Raw genomic sequence first — 20610 nt, 5'->3', positions numbered from 1 at the left:
GGAAGCTGATATTGCAAAATGGGACTACTCAGATTTCTCATCAAAGGAAGAAGTAGTGAAGTATCTCAGAGTTTGATACCAAAACCGATCGATTGGACGATTTTCTTAGCACTGCCTATTTTCAACACAATGTTTCAAAAGAACTGATCCACTTTACACAAAAAGTGCTTGTTTCGTTTCACGGCAACGCTACTGTAGAAAGAGGTTTTTCAATAAGCAAAGAATGCTTAGTTGAGAATTTTCATGAAAATGGTTTGATTGCACAGCGTCTGGTGTATGATGCAGTATCTGCAGCTGGTGGAGTATTAGCTGTCAGTGTTTCAAGAAAGATGATCCCTGCAGCCAAAGATGCATCAACATTGAATAATGAAGCTTTAGAAAAGTATAAAAAGAGTACAGATAACATCACAGCCAAAAGAAAGTTAGCAGCAGAAGAAGTAAAACATATAGAATTGAAGAGTGAAGAACTGGAGAAAGAGGTGAAAATACTGAAAAAATTACTGTCGTAAGTGTGTGTGTCTTTTGAGAATAAAGCTGCATTTACACTAGTGAAACTCCCTTGCGAAAGTCGCTCGGGTGAAACTTACTCGCTTCGAGTGAAATTTTGCACTACCCAAAACAGAGTGCAATTCAGAGCGAAAAATAGCGCGAGTGGGGCGAGCCGCCTTCGACAAGCCTGAACGCTTCTGTTCTGGTTTTGCAGCCAACATGGAAACTTGTTTTGTCCCTCCAGCTGCTGCAGCCGCGTTTTCCATCATATCAATGTCATTTTTGATCAAGAAAGGGAAGAAGAAAAATCGGCGCCCTCGACGATGGTGAAGCAAACAGTTATTCCTTGGAAGGAGCCAATATGGAAACAGCCTTATGAGAGAAATGGTACAGGAACCCATTGATGATACAATTAAGAACTTTGTCCGTATGAGTACCCAAGGTTTTGAACAACTCGTTACACTGATCAGTCAGAAAGTTGAAAAACAAGACACAACATTCAGAGAAGCAGTAACAGTGAGAGAAAGGTTGGCCGTCACACTGTGTTTCTTAGCAACTGGTGATTCGTACACAAGTTTGCAGTATTTATTTAAAATATCAAAGTGCACAATATAAAAAATCGTCCCAGAAGTTTGTGATGCGTTGATTGAAACATTTCAGGATTATGTGAAGGTAAGGATAATAATTAATCGCATTTAAAACAGTAAATCGACTCGGTATTATGTATGTATTTAAAAAAAGTCAAATAAACAAATAGGAATGCTAATAATTAAAAATCACACAATATTAATTCAATTTAGAAATACATTTCGTATACAAACCGCACCCATTTAAAAAATAGCACTTGATATATTTGTTAATTGTTGTGGATCAATACAAAAAATGGGTACAAATTTAAAATAAAATAATGGAAGAAAAATAAATCACAAACCAAGTAAAATTAGTCACTAGCGCAATAGCCCATCTAAATATGACGAATCCAAATATTCAGGGCTTGTGCCTTCTGAACGTGGTGTTGTCTGCCCACCAGTGGAAGTTCTTCACAATGACCCAAGAATGCTTCAAAATAGGTACCGGTAGGTTCTAAAAGGTAATGAAATGACACAATTTTGCTGTATAAACAGCTTACTTGATCCAGTGACACTGCTCTTATTTTCTTTCGATCTTTCACTTCGATATGATCCCAGTAGCGCTTTCATCTTCGCTTTCACGGTAGAGATAGGAAAGTTTAGTTGAGAACTAATTTCCTTCCACGCATCTTCTCTTTTATTGCGATTGAAATATTGTTTTTCGGATTCCACATAAAATCTCTGTTTTTGTAGAGCTCAATGAGCTGCAAGCACTGTTCTTGATTCATCCCTCGCGCAACTGTGGGGACCATGTTTACTCTGAGCAAAATTCGATGAGTGAAACCCTTCGATGCGCGGACAAAAACCATCTGACCTCCGGTTCGCAGCGAGGGCCCTCACTCCGCAATTACTCAGGGGCGAGGGAGCATCTACACTAGGCTCAATTCCCTTGCGAAATTATTTTGTGAGGAAATTGCGCTTAGTGTAAATGCAGCTTAAGCTATAGTCATTGTGAATTCATAATTACATATGATAATTCACAAATTTGTTATAAAATGTATAAACTATATAGCATAGCACACAACTTTTTGTACATTATTATTATTATTATTATTATTATTATTATTATTATTATTATTATTATTTTATGTCAACATTGGTGCACTTTAATCAATCCATATACATTTAAGTCTTAAGAGTATTAACTACAAATTTGGCTTATGTTTCTTCTTCTGCTTCCAGAACTTCTTCATTCTTTCTGACCTGGTTCCCCTTTCTTCATCAGTTATGATGTACTACACTAGAGTCCCATTAATCCGAACCCTGTAAATCCGAAAGTCCGGTTAATCCGAACTGAAATATTCAATTAAAAAAAAAATCTCCTTATTAAAATGAAAGAACATGTTATAGAATGAAGATTTACTTGCATTTTATTACTCAGATTTTACTAGAATAACTTAATGTAAACATAATTACACATCATAAACCATCAATCACTGGTTGTTTATCTTTATAAAGTCTGTTAGTTACTTTTTTTCGTAGTGATTGGAACCTACTCGAAGACGCAGTGTTAAACCTGCGTCTCATAAACATCACATAAGTGAGCGTAGCAGCGGAGTGTTGCTCGACGTAGCGTACGGTAAGTTCTAAACCGGCCGCGGCATCTGAATGTGACATAGTTGTTCATTGTGGTCTTCTTCGTCTTCACTCTGTTCCTCATCAACTCTAGATTCTTTCTCCACCATAGCTACAATTTCTTGGTCTGTTTGTAATTGATGACAGTCAGATTCCATTCACTCGCTAATGTCATTTTCATTGTCGTTTTCTTCTCTACGGGTTCTTAACTACCCTACTGTTATTTTATACAGTATTTTATTAATGCAACTACTAAAGAATGGACATTTCAAATTACAGTATGTACTGTACTGTATTGTAGAAACTATTTTCCTCAAACGGTTGAGGCGCTGGCCTTCTGATCCCAACTTGGCAGGTTCGATCCTGTCTCAGTCCAGTGGTACTTGAAGGTGCTAAAATACGTCAGCCTCGTGTAAGTAGATTTAATGGTACGTAAAGGAACTCCTCCAGGAGGAATTCCGGCTCCATGGATAAATGGTTAACTTGCTGGCATTTGGTCACAGGGGACCCGGGTTCGATTCCCGGCAGGGTTGGGAATTTTAACCATAATTGGCTAGTTTCGCTGACACGAGGGCTGGGTGTATGTGCCGTCTTCATCATCATTTCATCCTCATCACGACGCGCAGGTCGCCTACGGGTGTCGAATCAAAAGACCTGCATCTGGCGAGCCAAACTTGTCCCCGACACTCCCGGCACTAAAAGCCATACGCTATTTCATTTCATTTCCGGGAGAAAATCCCGGCACCTAGGCGTCTCCGGAAACTGTAAAAGTAGTTAGCGGGACGTAAAAACAATAACATTGTTATTAGAAAATATTTTCCGGTTAATCTGAAAATTATTATTTATAAGTTTCATATTCCGTATTGATTGGATTCAATGTAATAGACAAGAAAAATGTTCCACCGATCAATACTATTTATTGTGAGTGAATTATTGCACTAGTACCGGTTTTGGCCTTTCTTGGCCATCATCAGCTAGCACACAATATTTACAATCATTAGACAAAATTACAAAGATGTTAAGTTAGAGCATCCAGATGTCTAATGAAAAATGGAAGTAAAATATATTGCAATATGTTGCGTTAAAATATCTGATTAAAAGTGGTGATGGTTATAATAAACTAAAACCTATTGAGTGAGCATGGACATGAGTACATAAACACATTAAAATATATAGGCCACATCATAAGACACTAAAAATATAGCATATTAAACACATTAAAACATGGTATATTTTAAAAACGTCTATTAAAATTTGAGTTCATGTTGCGTAGCATTCATTTGATTTTAGAGCAGTTGGTGGTGACACCTCTCTCGTCTATGCACGTTATATGGTTGTTATCTGTAAAAAAAAAAAAAGGTTAATATGAGTATAGCGTGTGTATGAAGGAATGCCTGGATGTATGTATGAAATGAAAAGAGTACTTACTATTGTTGCTGTGGAGAGAAAACCAGTATCATCTTTGGCAAAGCAATTCCTGGAATAATGATTGACTATCTCAAATTAGTAAACACACGTCATAACAAACCGACGAATCACAAACCTAACCCCGCCCCTACCTCCACAATAGCCACTCCTCCTTCCCCTCCACCAACATCCCTCCACACAGCTAACATGAGCCCCAGATGTACTCGTAGCAGAACACAACTAATCCCCAAACATATCGGTACACAACCTCCACAGCAACAATAGTAAGTACTCTTTTCATTTCATACATACATCCAGGCATTCCTTCGTACACACGCTATACTCATATTAACCTTTTTTTTTACAGATAACAACCATATAACGTGCATAGACGAGAGAGGTGTCACCACCAACTGCTCTAAAATCAAACCCTGTCTCGCTGTATATATAAATCTCACTGGACTACATCAACAGTTCGATTTGCACAGTACTCAATTTTCAAATTTTAATGACAAGAGTTCTTATAACATACCAATACAAAGTATACCAGCCATAGAACATTCTCGTTGATCACCTAATACAACTTAATCAACACAAGAACTACAAGAGGATTGAAGAATGAATGCTACGCAACATGAACTCAAATTTTAATAGACGTTTTTAAAATATACCATGTTTTAATGTGTTTAATGTGCTATATTTTTAGTGTCTTATGATGTGGCCTATATATTTTAATGTGTTTATGTACTCATGTCCATGCTCACTCAATAGGTTTTAGTTTATTATAACCATCACCACTTTTAATTAGAGATATTTTAATGCAACATATTGCAATATATTTTACTTCCATTTTTCATTAGACATCCGGATGCTCTAACGTAACATCTTTGTAATTTTGTCTAATGATTGTAAATATTGTGTGCTAGCTGATGATGGCCAAGAAAGGCCGAAACCGGTACTAGTGCAATAATTCACTCACAATAAATAGTATTGATCGGTGGAACATTTATCTTGTCTAATCCGAACAGACTCCGGTCCCAATTAGTTCGGATTAACGAGACTCTACTGTATTTGCGTGTTAAAGTTTTTAGTTCAAGTCTCAAGTCTGTTTCTCAGGGTCCTCTTCTCTTCTTGGTCTTTAATTTGCTGCATTGTCAAGCCTAACTCATCTAAATCATCTTGGACTTCTTTGAACCAATTATTCTTGGTTTTACTTTTCCAAAAGTAGTTGAAAAGATGTTTCAGTACCCTCATTTCTGGTAGTCTTGATATGTGGAAGAAAAATGCAACCCTCCTTTTCCGCATCGATTCAGTTTCCTGGTATACAACTTTATTAGGTAATAATCACCATTGTCCATCTACTTCGTGTTTTCTGTTTATGATTGTTCTAAGGATTCTTCTTTCTGTCTTTTGTAATTTATCTGTTGCTGATTTGGTGTTCAAATTGAATAGTGTTTCACTACCATAGGTTGCTTCAGCTTTAATAACGGAGTTGTGGTGTTTGAATTTTGCATTTATTGAGAGAAGTTTCTTCTTGTAACGATACGTTGTGCTTGTTTCAATTCAGTGGTTCTATTTTCTACTGATCTCGTTCAAGTTCCAAGTAATAATCTCCCCGAGATACTTGAATTTATTTACAATGTTAATTTGTTTGTTATTATTCAGTGTGATGGTGTTTTAATCTTGAAGGATGGCATCATTTCTGTCTTTTCAAATGAGATTTGTAGTCCAACTTTTGTTGAAATGTTTTCAAGTTCTTCAATTTGGTGTATAGCCTCTTCCACACTATTTGCGAGCAGTGCAAGGTCATCTGCAAATGCCAGGCAATTGAGTTTGATATTCTTGCCAATCTTGATGTTTGGTTGGCATTTCTTAGCCCACTCTCGCGTGATTTTCTCAAGTGTGTAGTTAAATAGTAATGGTGAGAGACCATCACCCTGTCGAAGTCCAGTCCGGATTTCGAATGATTCAGACAACTCCCCTCTGAATTTAACTTTTGATTTAGTGTTTTTAATGGTAATTCCAGTAAGGTTGATAAGTTTCTGGTGTAATCCAAATTCCTTGAGAATTTTAAGTAATGACTCACGATGGATGCTGTCATATGTTTTCTTGAAGTCAACAAAAGTGATGACTAAATTTTTGTTTCTCATTCTTTGATGTTTCATGATTCACTTATGATTTGATCTGGAAAACTTCTTCCATGTCGAAATCCTCCCTGATATTCTCCAAGTTCTTGGTCGAGTTGTTCCTGAATTCTTGTTGGGATAATTCTAGACAGGATCTTATATGTGTCAAGTAAAGAAATCCCCTGGTAATTATTTGGATCCTATCTATCACCCATTTTGTGTATTGGGTGAATTACAGCTGTGTTCCATTCTTCATGCAGTTTCTTAGAATTCCACATGTCTATGAAGTGTTTGTGGAGGTTTTGAAGTGTTTATTTGCATTCTTCCACAGCTCTGCAACCACTTGATTCTCTCCTGCTGCTTTGTAGTTCTTGAGCCAATCAATTGCTTTGATTACTTCATTGAAATCTGGTGGTATAACCTTTTCTAGACTTGTTTTATTTTTTGGATAAGGATCAAATTCTAAATAGCCTATTCTTTTGGTTCCAAACAGTAAAAAGTGCGTTGTCACTTATAAGCGTGATGTCAGATAAGACTTTTCAAGTATATTTTTGTGTATGTGTGTAATACAGCATTGTAAATTGAAAACAAACAGTTATATAGTATGAAGCTATAAATACAACTTTTTTTCATTTACGGTATATAAAACTGGCAATTTGTCAACTTTGTCTTGTAATTGTTTTAATATTCTTACAATTTTGTACAAGGAAGAACTTTCTTAAGAAAATAAATTTGCTCACTTCAAACATTGATATAGGAATTAGAAAGATGTTTTTGAAGACTTTCATGTGGAGCGCGGCATTGTATGGAAGTGAAACATGGACGATAACTAGCTCAGAAAGAAAGAGAATAGATGCTTTTGAAATGTGGTGTTACAGAAGAATGCTGAAGGTGAGATGCATAGATCAAATCACGAATGAAGGGATACTGAATCTAATTTGTTGGAGGAGATTGATTTGGCTAAATTTGACAAGAAGAAGAGATAGAATGGTAGGACACATATTAAGACACCCAGGACTTGTTCAGTTGGTTTTTGAAGGAAGTGTAGGTGGTAAGAATGGTAGGGGTAGATCAAGGTATGAATATGACAAGCAGATTAGAGCAGATGTAGGATGCAGTAGTTATGTAGAAATGAAAAGTTTAGCACAGCATAGGGTGACATGGAGAGCTGCATCAAACCAGTCTATGGACTGATGACTCAAACAACAGGGATTGTATTATTTTCCCGAAGCAAGAGTTGTATAAATTTTCTAATTAAGGAGATTTAAAAGCAATGGGTGAAGTGGAAGGCTGTGAGGGGAGTAAGGGAGGCCCTGTAAAAATGTTAAAAATTTGTTTGTATTTAAAAAATCAAGGCTAACTGAATTTACTAAAAACAAAATATGCATTTGTTGGCAAAAAATTACAAACCTGAAATCATCAAGGGTGTAATTCTTCCTAAAGAACTTAAAAAAAAAAAAAAAACATTAGTTACTGGAATGTTGCTGATAGTTTACTGGAAATTCACTGGAATTTTTCAAATAGAGCTCAGTAGGCACCCTGAATCAGTTCCACAGTTATTCCTGCAGTATGCCATCACAGCCACTTCAACTCCTGCAGCACAGTCTCACTGTCCTGTACGTCATCCACTGTCCGTACATTCAAAGCAGACTTTGTTCACTGTCCCTTGCCGACTTATTTCACGCTCTGCCAGAGATGCACACATTCACTCACAGCAGCTGGACACGAGAGACTCAATTCCTTGGTGACAGAAAAGAACATATACTCACTTCACGGACAGAACAACCCTTGTTGCACTGACTCCTTAACACAGACGTATAACTCAACTTTTTGTCTTGTAATTGTTTTAATAGTCTTACAGTTTTGTACAAGGAAGAGCATTCTTAAGAAAATAAATTTGCTCACTTCAAACATTGATATAGGAATTAGAAAGATGTTTTGAAGACTTTCATGTGGAGCATGGCATTGTATGGAAGTGAAACCTCAATTTGAGCTGAACTGTTACTGTTCACTGACTGACCTTCTGCTCCACGGCAGCGCTCCTTAACGGCACTAACTGCCTGACTGAACTCAACTCCAGGCTTGTCTGGCTCACCTTAAATAGGGAGACCAGTGGTTCCAGAAAGATCCAGAAGCTAGATGCACCCAGAACACACTCGGCCCTTCAATTATCTCAAGGTTTCCAGCAATGGCTAGTGGCGGCCAGGGAGATGAGAGGGGGGGGGGGGGGAGGAGGAGGTCAGAGGGCTTGGCCTTGCACTCCTTGCTCCATCTTGACTGGTTGACTGAGCGACTTGGTAACGTCACCTGTGGCCTGGGCCAGGCTAACTTGCTCCTCCCAAGGTCCTACAGTGAAATGGTGGACACTGTCACATTACCATCTCCTTAAGGCAACTCTCACTATGTTGCTCCATAATACAGCACCACATGATTCAATTCGGTGGCCATCATCTTCCCAAAGGTTATCCTCTGGGTCTGATGGGTAACATCCTTGGTCCTGGTGATGTCTGTACACAGGCCCTCGCATGGTGACTGAAGCTCCAGTGACTTTCCCCCTTGACTGAGTGAGTTGGCCATGGGATTAGGGTTGCATAGTTATGAACTTGCATTTGGGAGGTGTTGAGTTTGAATTCCACTGTCAGCAGCCCTGAAGATGGCTTCCTGTTTTTTTTTCATTTTCACACCAGGTAAATGCTGAGGCTGTACCTTAATTAGGGCCACGGCTGCTATCTTCCAAATCCTCGCCCTTTCCCATCCTTGTGTCACCGAAAACATTCATGTGTTAGTGCGACATTAAACTACAAGCAACCGGGCTGAGTGGCTCAGATGGTGAAGGTGCTGGCTTTCTGAGCCCAAATTGGCAGGTTCGATCCTGGCTCTGTCTGGTGGTATTTGAAGGCGCTGAAATTTGTCAGCCCCCTGTTGGTAGATTTACAGGCACGTAAAAGAACTTTTGCAGGTAAAAACTCTGGCACCTGGGTATTTATGAAAACCATAAAAATAATTAGTGGGGCGTGTAACCAGTAGCGTTACTAATAGGGACCTGAAAAATTAGCATCTATTTTTTTCAAAATTAGCATCTATTTTTCCAAAATTAGCATCTATTTACAAAGTTAAAATAATCACATGGTATTAGTAATTTTAATGATTCCAAGTTTTTGAAGTGCAATTATTGTCCTTGGTTCACACACAATACAAATTCATTGTTCAAATGAAAGCATTGTCAGTACTTCGGCATTGCTTTTTTTTCAAATTGCACCGTCTGTCTGTAACCACTGTGTTGTAATGAGACAACACGCGCTCGCTATCTACATTGTTCGTTGGGGTCCACAACAACTCAAGACAGTATTCAGCAAATATGCTGAACTCTGTCTGAATTGCAGTTAATGCAAGCATGACGTCACATTTTTCACTTTCTTTCATCTGGGTTTGAATTGCACTGTTTCAGAGAACAGTAACCAGACCAGATATCATTTCGTGAGAAATCTGTTACTCCAAATAATTTCTCAAGCTCATCTAATTTATCAGTGTTATTCAAAATTATATTTTTTTGGATACAAAGCTTGAAAAATTGACACAAAATGCTTATGGTTGGGGTCTTTAGCTTTCAATGTGGCTAGCTTGCACTGTGAAGAATGAACAGCTTTGACAAATGTGTGTCTACATGCAGCCTGCTTTAGAGGAGTGAGCTTAATCAAAGCATCATTAGTTGCCGCAGAAAAATTCCCCTCAAAAATTAAGGTAAAACTGGCGTCAAGGTTATGCAATTTGGGGTAAGGGAGATGAGAGGTAGGATACAGAGACCCTTCAAGTTCAGTAAGGTCAACCAATCCAGCTGCATGATCTGTGACAAAAACCATGTAGGAGTGAAGCCTATTCACTTCTCGGTCACTCAGATCAGTGAGGTACTTAATACCACAGTTGTTGATGTCTTTCATGTCAGACATCTTGAAAAATGTAACATCATCAGTAAAGTAAGCACTCAAATAGAAGACAGCCTGAAACCAGCTATTCCGTCGGGTTATGATAGGTGCAGGAGAAAGCTTTGCTTTCTTTGAAGCACCATACTTCGATGTTAAGAATTGTAAATAATTATATTTTTGCTTTCTTTTGTTCAAAAATACAGACTTTACCATCGCAACCACGTGATTTAAATCTGTCATCACTGCGACCCAACTATTGTCAAGCAAGCTGATCATCTTATGTGCCCAGCACTGTACATGCATTAAATGATCCCCTATGACCACACTTAATGTTTCATAACACCGGGTCATGTACAGGGCACTGTCACTAACAAACACTTTAACTGCATCATATGGTACACTATAACTGCACAGAGCTTCTAAAACAGCACGAGAGCAGTTTGTAGCATTTCCTGCATCAAGATAGTTCACAGAAACAATGTGCAGCTCTCTTTTTGATCCGGCTGGGACTTGGAATATGATGATAAAAACACGACGACCCATTCTATCTGTAGTTTCATCACAGAATATGTTGATGTTCTTCCCCACTAGAGCCTCTGCTGGTCTTTTCTGGTTGTCAGATGCAACTTCTAGAAAGGAAGAAAGACCTCAAATTATAACAAAACAATTTAAAATTACTGGATCATTTGGGTACAGGCAAGATAGTTCGATATGGAAATCACACTCAAATTTGGTATCCTTCAATTTTGCGTGTGGTTTCGATGTCGTAATACCGTACCTAAACCGTACCCGATCAATGAAATCGAAACTTACCCGGTAAATATACTTCACGTAGAGTTTTCACACATGGCAGCTCTTCATTTGAAAATTCAGTAATCCAGGCTCTTAGCTCTTTGCTTTCCAGCTTTTCCAGAGGTATATTTGCTTTGTCAAATACTTCAACTTTGCGTTTCGAGAAGTTATCTCTGGAAATTTTTCGTCCTTTACAACTATCTAACTCTGTAAGCAGAGAAGATTGCTTTCTTTGAGACGTAGCCTACTAGCAGCAGGGATTGAACTTTCGTTATCACGTCGCTTACCCACGTGTTTTTCAGATTTAGCATGTTTCACAATGCTACCATTTTTTCCCCACCCAACTCTGCAATTACAATACTTGCAAAACACTGTCGCTGAATCTGTGGCACAGAAACCATCCTTTGCAAATTGCTGAGCCCTTTCGTGCACAGCTTTTGTCGTGCGCCCCATAACCTAAACAATAGCTTGACTTTCTACTCTTCACTAGTTTCAATTTTGAACAACAGGAAAACAACGCTGCATTTATCTCGTTATTTCCGTGACACTCGATTTACATTTCGATAATAATCGGTACAGATCTTATTCCCCTTGCTATTCCCATTGTAAATATCGATTAAAGTCAGCAAGCAGCAATCGATCGGCTACTTTCCTTCATCGATCGGAACGGTCGTACGATTTATGCATCATTGAGTATTTCTGACGATTTTGCCGAAATATGTTGTTTTCGCCAGTAAAATAGCACATTTTCGCAGAATTCGCACAAAAATCGCATATACATACTAATTTCGCATTATGGGTCACAATTCGCATTTTGTCGCACTTCTCTTTATGCGTAAAAATGGTTTTATTCTACAATAGAATTACCGTAGGCTTGGATTCAGTATAAGATTCAAAAATTCGCATTTATCGCAAATGCGATTTTTTTCAGGTCCCTAGTTATTAAGTAGAACTGTCAATTTAATCGATTAATCAAGCTGATTAATCTGAAAGTCCGATTGACCAATTAATGTGCTTTAGCCAATTAATGGAACCAATTAAAATTGTAGTGTGGTGAAGGAATTCATGTTATATTTTACTAGCACCACGCGAGTTGGCCGTGCGCGTAGAGGCGCGCAGCTGTGAGCTTGCATCCGGGAGATAGTAGGTTCGAATCCCACTATCGGCAGCCCTGAAGATGGTTTTCCGTGGTTTCCCATTTTCACACCAGGCAAATGCTGGGGCTGTACCTTAATTAAGGCCACGGCCGCTTCCTTCCAACTCCTAGGCCTTGCCTATCCCATCGTCCCCATAAGACCTATCTGTGTCGGTGCGACGTAAAGCCCCTAGCAAAAAAAAAAAAAAAAAATACTAGCAGATCTACCCGTGCTTCTCTACAGAATTCTACACCGTATACAGAATTCTAGATGAAATGAAATGGCGTATGGCTTTTAGTGCCGGGAGATCCCAGGACGGGTTCAGCTCGCCATGTGCAGGTCTTTCTATTTGACTCCCGTGGGCGACCTGCGCGTCGTGATGAGGATGAAATGATGAAGACAACACATACACCCAGCCCCGTGCCATTGGAATTAACCAATTAAGGTTAAAATCCCCGACCCGGCCGGGAATCGAACCCGGGACCCTCTGAACCGAAGGCCAGTACGCTGACCGTTCAGCCAACGAGTCAGACATAATTCTAGATTAGGTAGTGCAACACATTGTAAGATTGTATTAAATCAAATAACACTTAACGTTACCCCAGAAACACGACGGGAAGTCGCCAAGCGTCTTTTCTCATGTGAAGACTTTGTTAGGGAATTTTCATTGTAATGGCTACCATCAGTCACAATCAAGTTGGGAAGTTTTCATTATAATGGCAGATTCACTCTCCACATGTTACATCCTCAGAAAGACTGCCCTGGCGGTTTTCCCAACTGAAATCAACATAGGTCATTATAATGACATCAGTAGGAATGTTGCGATTAAAAGCAATGCTGTCATTTGAAATACTTGATCAAATGAAAACCTGCTCATTTTCGCACTTTTAACGAACAGTACTACGCTGCCAATCAAACAGTCCATTGTTCCAGAGCTGGAATGACCAGGCTGCAGATAGCTGTGAACACTCCTCTGCTATTATTCCGTTAAGTGTGCACACTGATCATTCCAACCAGTGCCTCAGAGTAGGGATCGAATAGCTGGAATGCTGTGATGAACCAGTGTGTTATGTACCAGTAGTATCAGAAAATGTATGAACCAGAGGAATGGCATGCTAAAGAAGAAAGTTATTTAACTCCCCATAAAGGATAGATGCAGGGAAGGTACTTGAAGAGACTGTCATTAAGGAATTTCTAGGTATTGTGCTAATGGACCGATACCAGTTACTGGAAACACACAGTACAAGATGTGACAGCTTAACCCTCAGTTCGTGTGTGGTTGTTATTTAGAATTTGCATTAACCGATGCAAGGAAATCTTGGTGAAATTTCCGAACTTAAACGAAAACGACTGTCGTAAGATGACAGACAGAAAAAGAGTGTTTTGTAAAAATTGTGGACAATCGGTCAGTTATGCTGGAAGTACAAATAGTCTTCAATCATCTTAAACATATTCATCCTTTCCAAAGTGTATCTGCATCTATCAATGTCACTGCTAGTTCGTCTTCTCAGTCAAAGTTGGAGCACCTAATATTGAAGCCTATGTACTCGAATACAGAAACTGAAATTTTGAATAAACTAGTGAAGTGGATTGTGCAGGATAGTAGGCCACGTGGTAGTTATTGTGGTACTGAAAAGGTTTTATGGGAAGATCTCATTTCTCACTTACCATCTTCCCCCTACAGATACGTTAACCAAATAAATAAATAAATAAATAAATAAATAAATAAATAAATAAATAAATAAATAAGATGATGACAAGTTGTATGATGTAGGAAGATCAAAATTATTAGATGAAACTGAAACAAGAATAATTTGTTAATCTTATGGGGAATTCTTGGTCTTCCATATCTAACTGCAGCTACTTGGGGGGTACAGCTCACTGGATTGATTCAAATGGGGAATACCGTAATTCAACAAAACCACAATGCTGCTAACTGCATAGAAGAGTTTGAAGATGTAGTTCGTAAAGGGGGTTTGGAAGTCAATGTTGTTGCTGTTTTCACTGATAATGCAAGAAATACTGCTCTAGGAGTTCGGAGAGCGAAGTACAAAAATTTTTGGTGTGCAGCCCACACTACAATTTATTAATCTTAAATAAAACTATCAAAGAACTGTGCGAACCCGATTAAAATTTGATTAATCGACTGATTAATCGATTAAAGGCATTCGGTTAACCGATAAAAAAAAATTTCATCGCTCGACAGCTCTATTATTAAGCTACAAGCAAAACATTTCCCCTTGTCTACTCCTCCACTCCATCTGCTTTCAGGGTCTTCGACTGGCATGGCACACGTGACTGGCCCACACGTCCTACGCTCGGTCCTGCTGGATATCCGCCGATCCCGCATTGTCAAATTCAGTGTTCATGCCACGACAAGCTTCCTGGGCCAGGTAGGTTCCTTATTTGGTAGCGGTCGGTTCAGGCCCGATTAGCGTGCTGTCTCGTAGTGCGGGTCCCTCCAGCCATGCCGTTACTATTGATCCATCCACAGGACTATCGTCAGAGCCCCAGGAGGTTATGTATGCTCCCTGCCAAGCATCAACCCTAGACAGATCTCGGTGTCGTGGAGCCCATCTAAGAAGGTGTTTGCCACCTCGCATTGGTTGTGATCCTGTTGTGGCCTGTTTCGAGTCGTGTGCTAGTTGCTCGACCTCATTGGCGAATTCCCACAGCGCTCCATCAGTGTGCTGGGTCTTCTCCCATAGCTGGACATGGTAGGTGGTTAGTGGTCACCATAGTGTCCGTCGAGTACTCCCAGAATCTCTTTATAGGTGGCATCCGACCGAAAGCTGTGTAGTAGCCTCTTGGCCATGTAGTCCGGCAATCAGTTGTCCAGATCTTTCCTCTGACATCCATCCGTTGTTCATATAGATAATCTTGAACAGGTTCCGGAATGTTCTCCACGAAGCAGTCCCGTCGTAACATGGGGGTTCCACCTTTACAATGCTCAAGCCTCCATCACTGCCGATGGGCTCTGTTTGGATCTCCACAGCTTTCGTCCTTTCACACAGGACGCTCACTTCCTCCCTCAGATCTTGAATTCTGGACTCCACAACCTCGGGCATTGCTTCAGACCGTTTCTTGTCCGAATCGTTGATGTCCTGCACTTCATCATTCTTCAACATATATTTAAGACAGTACATTTCTTGTACTACCTTTAACAGTCACTTAATTCTGTTTTCAGTTCACTCTTTCCTGACTGAATTCTAGTTCACTTCTGAGCCGGTCCTGGCCAGATTGAGGTTATCTCTTAATTTCATCTCGAAAAGGTTTAAATTTCCTATTAAGTTCGTCCAGCTTATTGAGAAGAGTCTGGAACTATTCGGTATCCATTTTTCCTACTCATTAGAGATCTCTGTAAGCAATAAAATATACTACCAGTAAATCTAAGATTAAAATGTTTTAATTACTGCTAATTGCTTACACACTACACAGATGTACCAGGACCACAATTTACACTACATAGTTAACCAGTTTGCGCTCTCTCTGCTCTCACTACTCAGTCATACCAGATGTTCACTCTTCCACTTACAAACTAAAAACAATCACATTACACACTGTCATTTATAGTCTAATTCAGTTCCACCGTTTTTCTCGCACGCTGTCATAGACCCTTAGTTCACAGCTCACACAGCACAGTCTCACAATCTTGTATGTCGTCCACTCTGTGTATACTCACAGCAGAATTCTGTCCCTTACCAACTTTTCTCATGCTGCGCCAGAGGTACACGTTCACTCACAGGAGCTGGACACAAAGGACACAGTTCCTCAGTGACAGACAGAACAGAACAAGTGCTCACTTCATGGACAGAACTGCCCTTGTTGCATTGACTCCTCAACTTGGACTGAACGTCAACTCGAACTGAAATGTCACTGTCCACTGACTGACCCAGTGCTCCACAGCAGTACTCCTCAACAGCATGCTCTCAACAGTACTGACACTCTGACTGAATTAGACTCAGACTCATCTGGCCTGCATTAAATAGAGAGGTCAGTGGTTCTGGAACAGACCGGAGGCTGGATACACCCTGAACACCCTTGGCGTCCCCTATCGTCTCAAAGTTTATATATATATATATATATATATAGAGAGAGAGAGAGAGATATCATAGGGCCTGGCCCTGCACTTCACGCTCCGTCCTGACTGGTTGGCTGCGCGTTAAGCGTGTGGGGGCTACTAACTCGGTGATATCACTCACGGCTGGGAGCAGGCTAACTTGCTTCTCCTAAGGTCCTTAAAAAATGGCATACACCATTGCAATATTTTGCCCTTCAAAACTGAATCCTATTTTGCTTGTTTTCTAGTTACATGGATTGCAAATCTTTTAAGCTCCTATAGCAACATTACTTCCCAAGGCATTCTCACACATGTAAGCTACTCAGTTGAAATATGCTTAGTTCATTTAGGAATTATTTACTGTTTTTCGATGTACATTGTTAGTACATTACAGGCAAACAGTCTGGAAATTCAAGTACACAAACATGACTTGAAAATGTTGTATTGATTCAGATCATAGATATGAGGGTGAGCAGCTGGGAAGTGAGGCCAGTTGGTGCTGTTATAATACTTCATGCCAGATTTGACAGTTGCCATCTTTTTTCTTGAACTATGAAAGTTATTATTTTTCATTGTGGTCTCAATAGTTCATGAATTGGCACCAAAGGGGTGTTAATTTAATCCTCTCTGAAATGCGGTGTTGAATCATCATTACATATACTAATGGATAAAATATAACATAGTTACAAAGCATATTCAGCTGTCGTCTTCCCTAGATAATGGTATGGAGCTGGTTTTATCTACCGGGCGAGTTGGCCATGTGGTTAGGGGCGCGCAGCTGTGAGCTTGCATCCAGGAGGTAGTGGGTTGGAATCCCACTCTCGACTGCCCTGAACATGGTTTTCTATGGTTTCCCATTTTCACACCAGGCAAATGCTGGAGCTTTACCTTAATTAAGGCCACGGTCGCTTCCCTCCCACTCCTAGCGCTTTCCTATCCCACTGTTGCCGTAAGACCGATCTATGACGGTGCAACGTAAAGCATCATGTAAAAAAAAAAAAAAAAAAGGTTGTTTTATTTAGTGCATTGTGGATGACTACTTATTTTTCATGTGAGGCACATATTGTTTATATACAAACTTTTTCTTCTGGAAATGAAGAATACATTTGTTAGTTTTAGGTCATTATGTATGGCTATTAGAGCAGAGGTGATGGTTGTATGATTAATTTTGTAATCACCAGTGAGTAATTACTTACACGTTTTCAAAGTATGATCCTCACTAGCTTTTACCATCTATTACAGCTGCAGAAAATTTTCCCATCCTGTGGAAGTCCTAGCTTACAGCCTGCCCATGGTCACCAGAGTTATCACATTACAGCTGTAATCAGTAACTGCAGTTTTCTGAAACATCATGGTAAGCTCTTATTTCAAGCAGGGCTGATACATTTGTGATTGTAAAAGAATTAATCTTGTACTGTTTGAACCATGTCCATTTAAACTGGCATTGCTATGTTATGCTTGCAAAATTAGCTACAAACCAGATAAGTGTGAAGCTGTAAGAAAAATGTGAATATTTTGCTTGAAATCTGAAATTTAGATGGAATTTTTGTGCTATTCCTTCCTTGCTATGGTCAAATTTAATAGTCTCTTCCAAATACAATAGAGATCAGTGTTCTCCCTAGGACCTTAGTAATGGGTGCATCGCCCTGTCGTTTTTAAAGACTGCCCGGCTAATATAAGCTAGATATGTGCTAGTTACATAATACTAACACACATTTGAGTTCATTGGGTGCTCCAAATTAACATGTAAATACTGTAACACTGTTGATTTAAATGATACATCATTATTGTCAGCATAATTGTATCGATTACATCGGAGATAAAATGTTTAGCATGATCATCATGTAGTGTCGTGCGCGAGCGCGAGTGGGGTCTGGAGTAGCGTGGAATCGCATATGAGCCCTCTATTCCGCATGACGTCACAAACCCGTATGGCAGTCGACATGTCCACGGCAACCAAATGGTAGGCCTAAGTCTACTGTTACGTCATTTTGAACGAGCAGTACAACACCAAACCAAAACCAAACCCCTTGGCACTACAGCCCTTGAAGGACCTTGGCCTACCAAACGACCGCTGCTCAGCCCGAAGGCCTGCAGATTACGAGGTGTCGTGTGGTCAGTACGACGAATCCTCTCGGCCGTTATTCTTGGCTTTCTAGACCGGACAGTACAACACTAGATGTTCAAAATACTCTGTTATGTCTTGTTCGTGATGATAACACTAAAATAGTTCAATTTTGCAGTTAATGATTACCTGTCTGATATTATTGTTAATGCCCTGAGGGAAATGAATTGATTTTTTTTTTTTTTTTTTATATTTAAGTTTTACATAGTATTCCCCGCCCGGCTGCTCATTCCTGTCACCCCGTTGACAGACATTTCTGGGGAGAACACTGGAGATAATACAGGACAGTCTATGAGGTATTGAGGGACTGTTATGAGGGTCCTATCCAGCGGTAGGACCTGGAGTAACCTACCGTGTCATAAGAGCATGGGCATTAGTTGATGAAGTTTTGATTGCACAATATAAATGTGTAATCGAATCCTCCTATTCAGTACATTATAATATGCGTACTTCGTCTATAAAGATGTCGTTTTGACATTACCGTATATGTTTCGACCTGCATTTCGAGTCATCTTCAGCAGTTTAAATCTTAAAATACATAACTTACAATCTAGTAATATTATGAGTGAAAGTTATTGAATATTGGTACAGTGGGTCTCATTTGAATCCTAATTATATACAGTAGCCACAGAAAGTATTTGTACACCAACATTTTAATGTATACCTTGTATATTAAGCACCATGAAGTAATATAAACACATCCAGTCAGACATATGCACAAAGAAAAGACACCTAGCTGTACATTTGCTATGAGATTTACAGCGCTCAACATAATAAACAAGTAAACTAATCTTTTAACACAACAGAAAGTATTCTTACACTACTAGATAATTCAAACACTTTCCAAAGTCTTTGTTCAAACAGTCTTAATACTTTGTATGCATGCCTTTAGCTTTGATGATCTGTTCCAGACGTCTTGGCATTGAGTTAACTAAACGTTTGGTGTACGCTTCAGATATGTTGGACTGTGCATCTGACGGTATCTCCTTAAGATGTTCTTTACTAGTAGGATGGCGTTTTTGCACTTTGCCTAGATGGTCCCACAGGTTCTCTATGGGATTGAGACCTGGACTCTGCGGTGGAGTGAGAAGTCTTCTTGGGGCGTTGTACAACAACCATTCACTGGTTATCTTGGCACAATGCTTAGGATCATTGTCCCATTGGAAGTGGAAGACTCCTTCCAGATGAAGCTTGTGTGCACTGCTGCTTAAATTATGGTGCAACACATCTATGTACACATCCTGGCATCCATAATACCATCAATAAATGCCAGGTATCCCACTCCATTTGCAGCCATGCAGCCCCAAACCATAACACTCGCTTCTCCATGTTTTACCGCGGGGATTACGTATTGAGATTCACGTTCGGTGATTGGCTTCTGCCATATCTTCCTGCTCCTACCAGTTCCAAACTGTGTAAACTTCGCTTCATAAGAAAAAAATAATGGTATTCCAAAAGTCCATTGCATTTTCACGATACTCTTTCGCGAACTGTAGGAGCTTCTGCCTATTTCTTTCACTTATAAGTGGCTTCTTTCGTGGACATCTACTGCGCAGGTTCGCACTGTGCAATACATTCCTTACAGTCTGCACATTCACCGTTTTGTTGGGCCTTGAAGCGAGTTCTGGAGCACTTTGGAACGGTTCCTTTCATGCTGAATGCACAATATTGCATCGCTCCCATATTGTCAGCACTTTTGGACGACCAGATCTGGGTTTGTTTTCTGTTTGCCCACTGTGCTTGCATTTTTTAACAATTGAATTCACCGTAGTAAAGCTAATGCCGAGCTGTTTTCCAGTTTGACGACAACTTTTACCTTCTGATCAAAATTAGATGTTGGTTTTTCCGGCGTTTGCTCTATTAACCAGCGTTTCGTCTTAGATCTGACACTAGACTCGTCAGAGTGGGATGTGTCAGACCCTATCCACTGACGCTGGGTGTATGCAGGTGAACTTATCAGAAGCGTATTTAAGAGGCACAGTCTGATAACTGCATACGGGAGATAAAACTCCACAATGGAATTAATGCCCGCCTAGCAATTCCAAATGGAAATTCTAAGTTCCCATAGAGGGAATTAGATATTTTTCCACCAATAGAGCATAAAAAAAATCTGATCAAAATTAGATGTTGGTTTTTCCGGCGTTTGCTCTATTAACCAGTGTTTCGTCTTAGATCTGACACTAGACTCGTCAGAGTGGGATGTGGAGTTTTATCTCCCGTATGCAGTTATCAGACTGTGCCTATTAAATAGGCTTCTGATAAGTTCACCTGCATACACCCAGTGTCAGTTTGTAGGGTCTGACACATCCCACTCTGACGAGTCTAGTGTCAGACCTAAGACGAAACGC

General features: G+C 39.7%; 1 protein-coding gene across 6 annotated transcripts in view; it reads left to right on the top strand.

The window, feature by feature from the left end:
* The window catches only part of LOC136864441 (sarcolemmal membrane-associated protein), a 700905-nt gene that overhangs the window by 44088 nt on the left and 636207 nt on the right, over positions 1–20610 (top strand). For 4 of the 6 annotated variants that reach the window (XR_010859312.2, XM_067141439.2, XM_067141440.2 and 1 more), the window contains exon 2: positions 17380–17491. The exons of the other annotated variants lie outside the window; for them this stretch is intronic. The gene's annotated coding sequence lies outside the window, so the exon portion shown is untranslated. The remainder of the gene's footprint in view (positions 1–17379; positions 17492–20610) is intronic. 6 annotated transcript variants of the gene reach the window in all.

The sequence above is a fragment of the Anabrus simplex genome, chromosome 2 (assembly GCF_040414725.1).
Source record: "Anabrus simplex isolate iqAnaSimp1 chromosome 2, ASM4041472v1, whole genome shotgun sequence".
Classification (NCBI taxonomy): domain Eukaryota; kingdom Metazoa; phylum Arthropoda; class Insecta; order Orthoptera; family Tettigoniidae; genus Anabrus; species Anabrus simplex.
The sequence above is the reverse complement of the archived record's forward strand: the minus strand, read 5'-3'. Positions and strand labels throughout refer to the sequence as shown.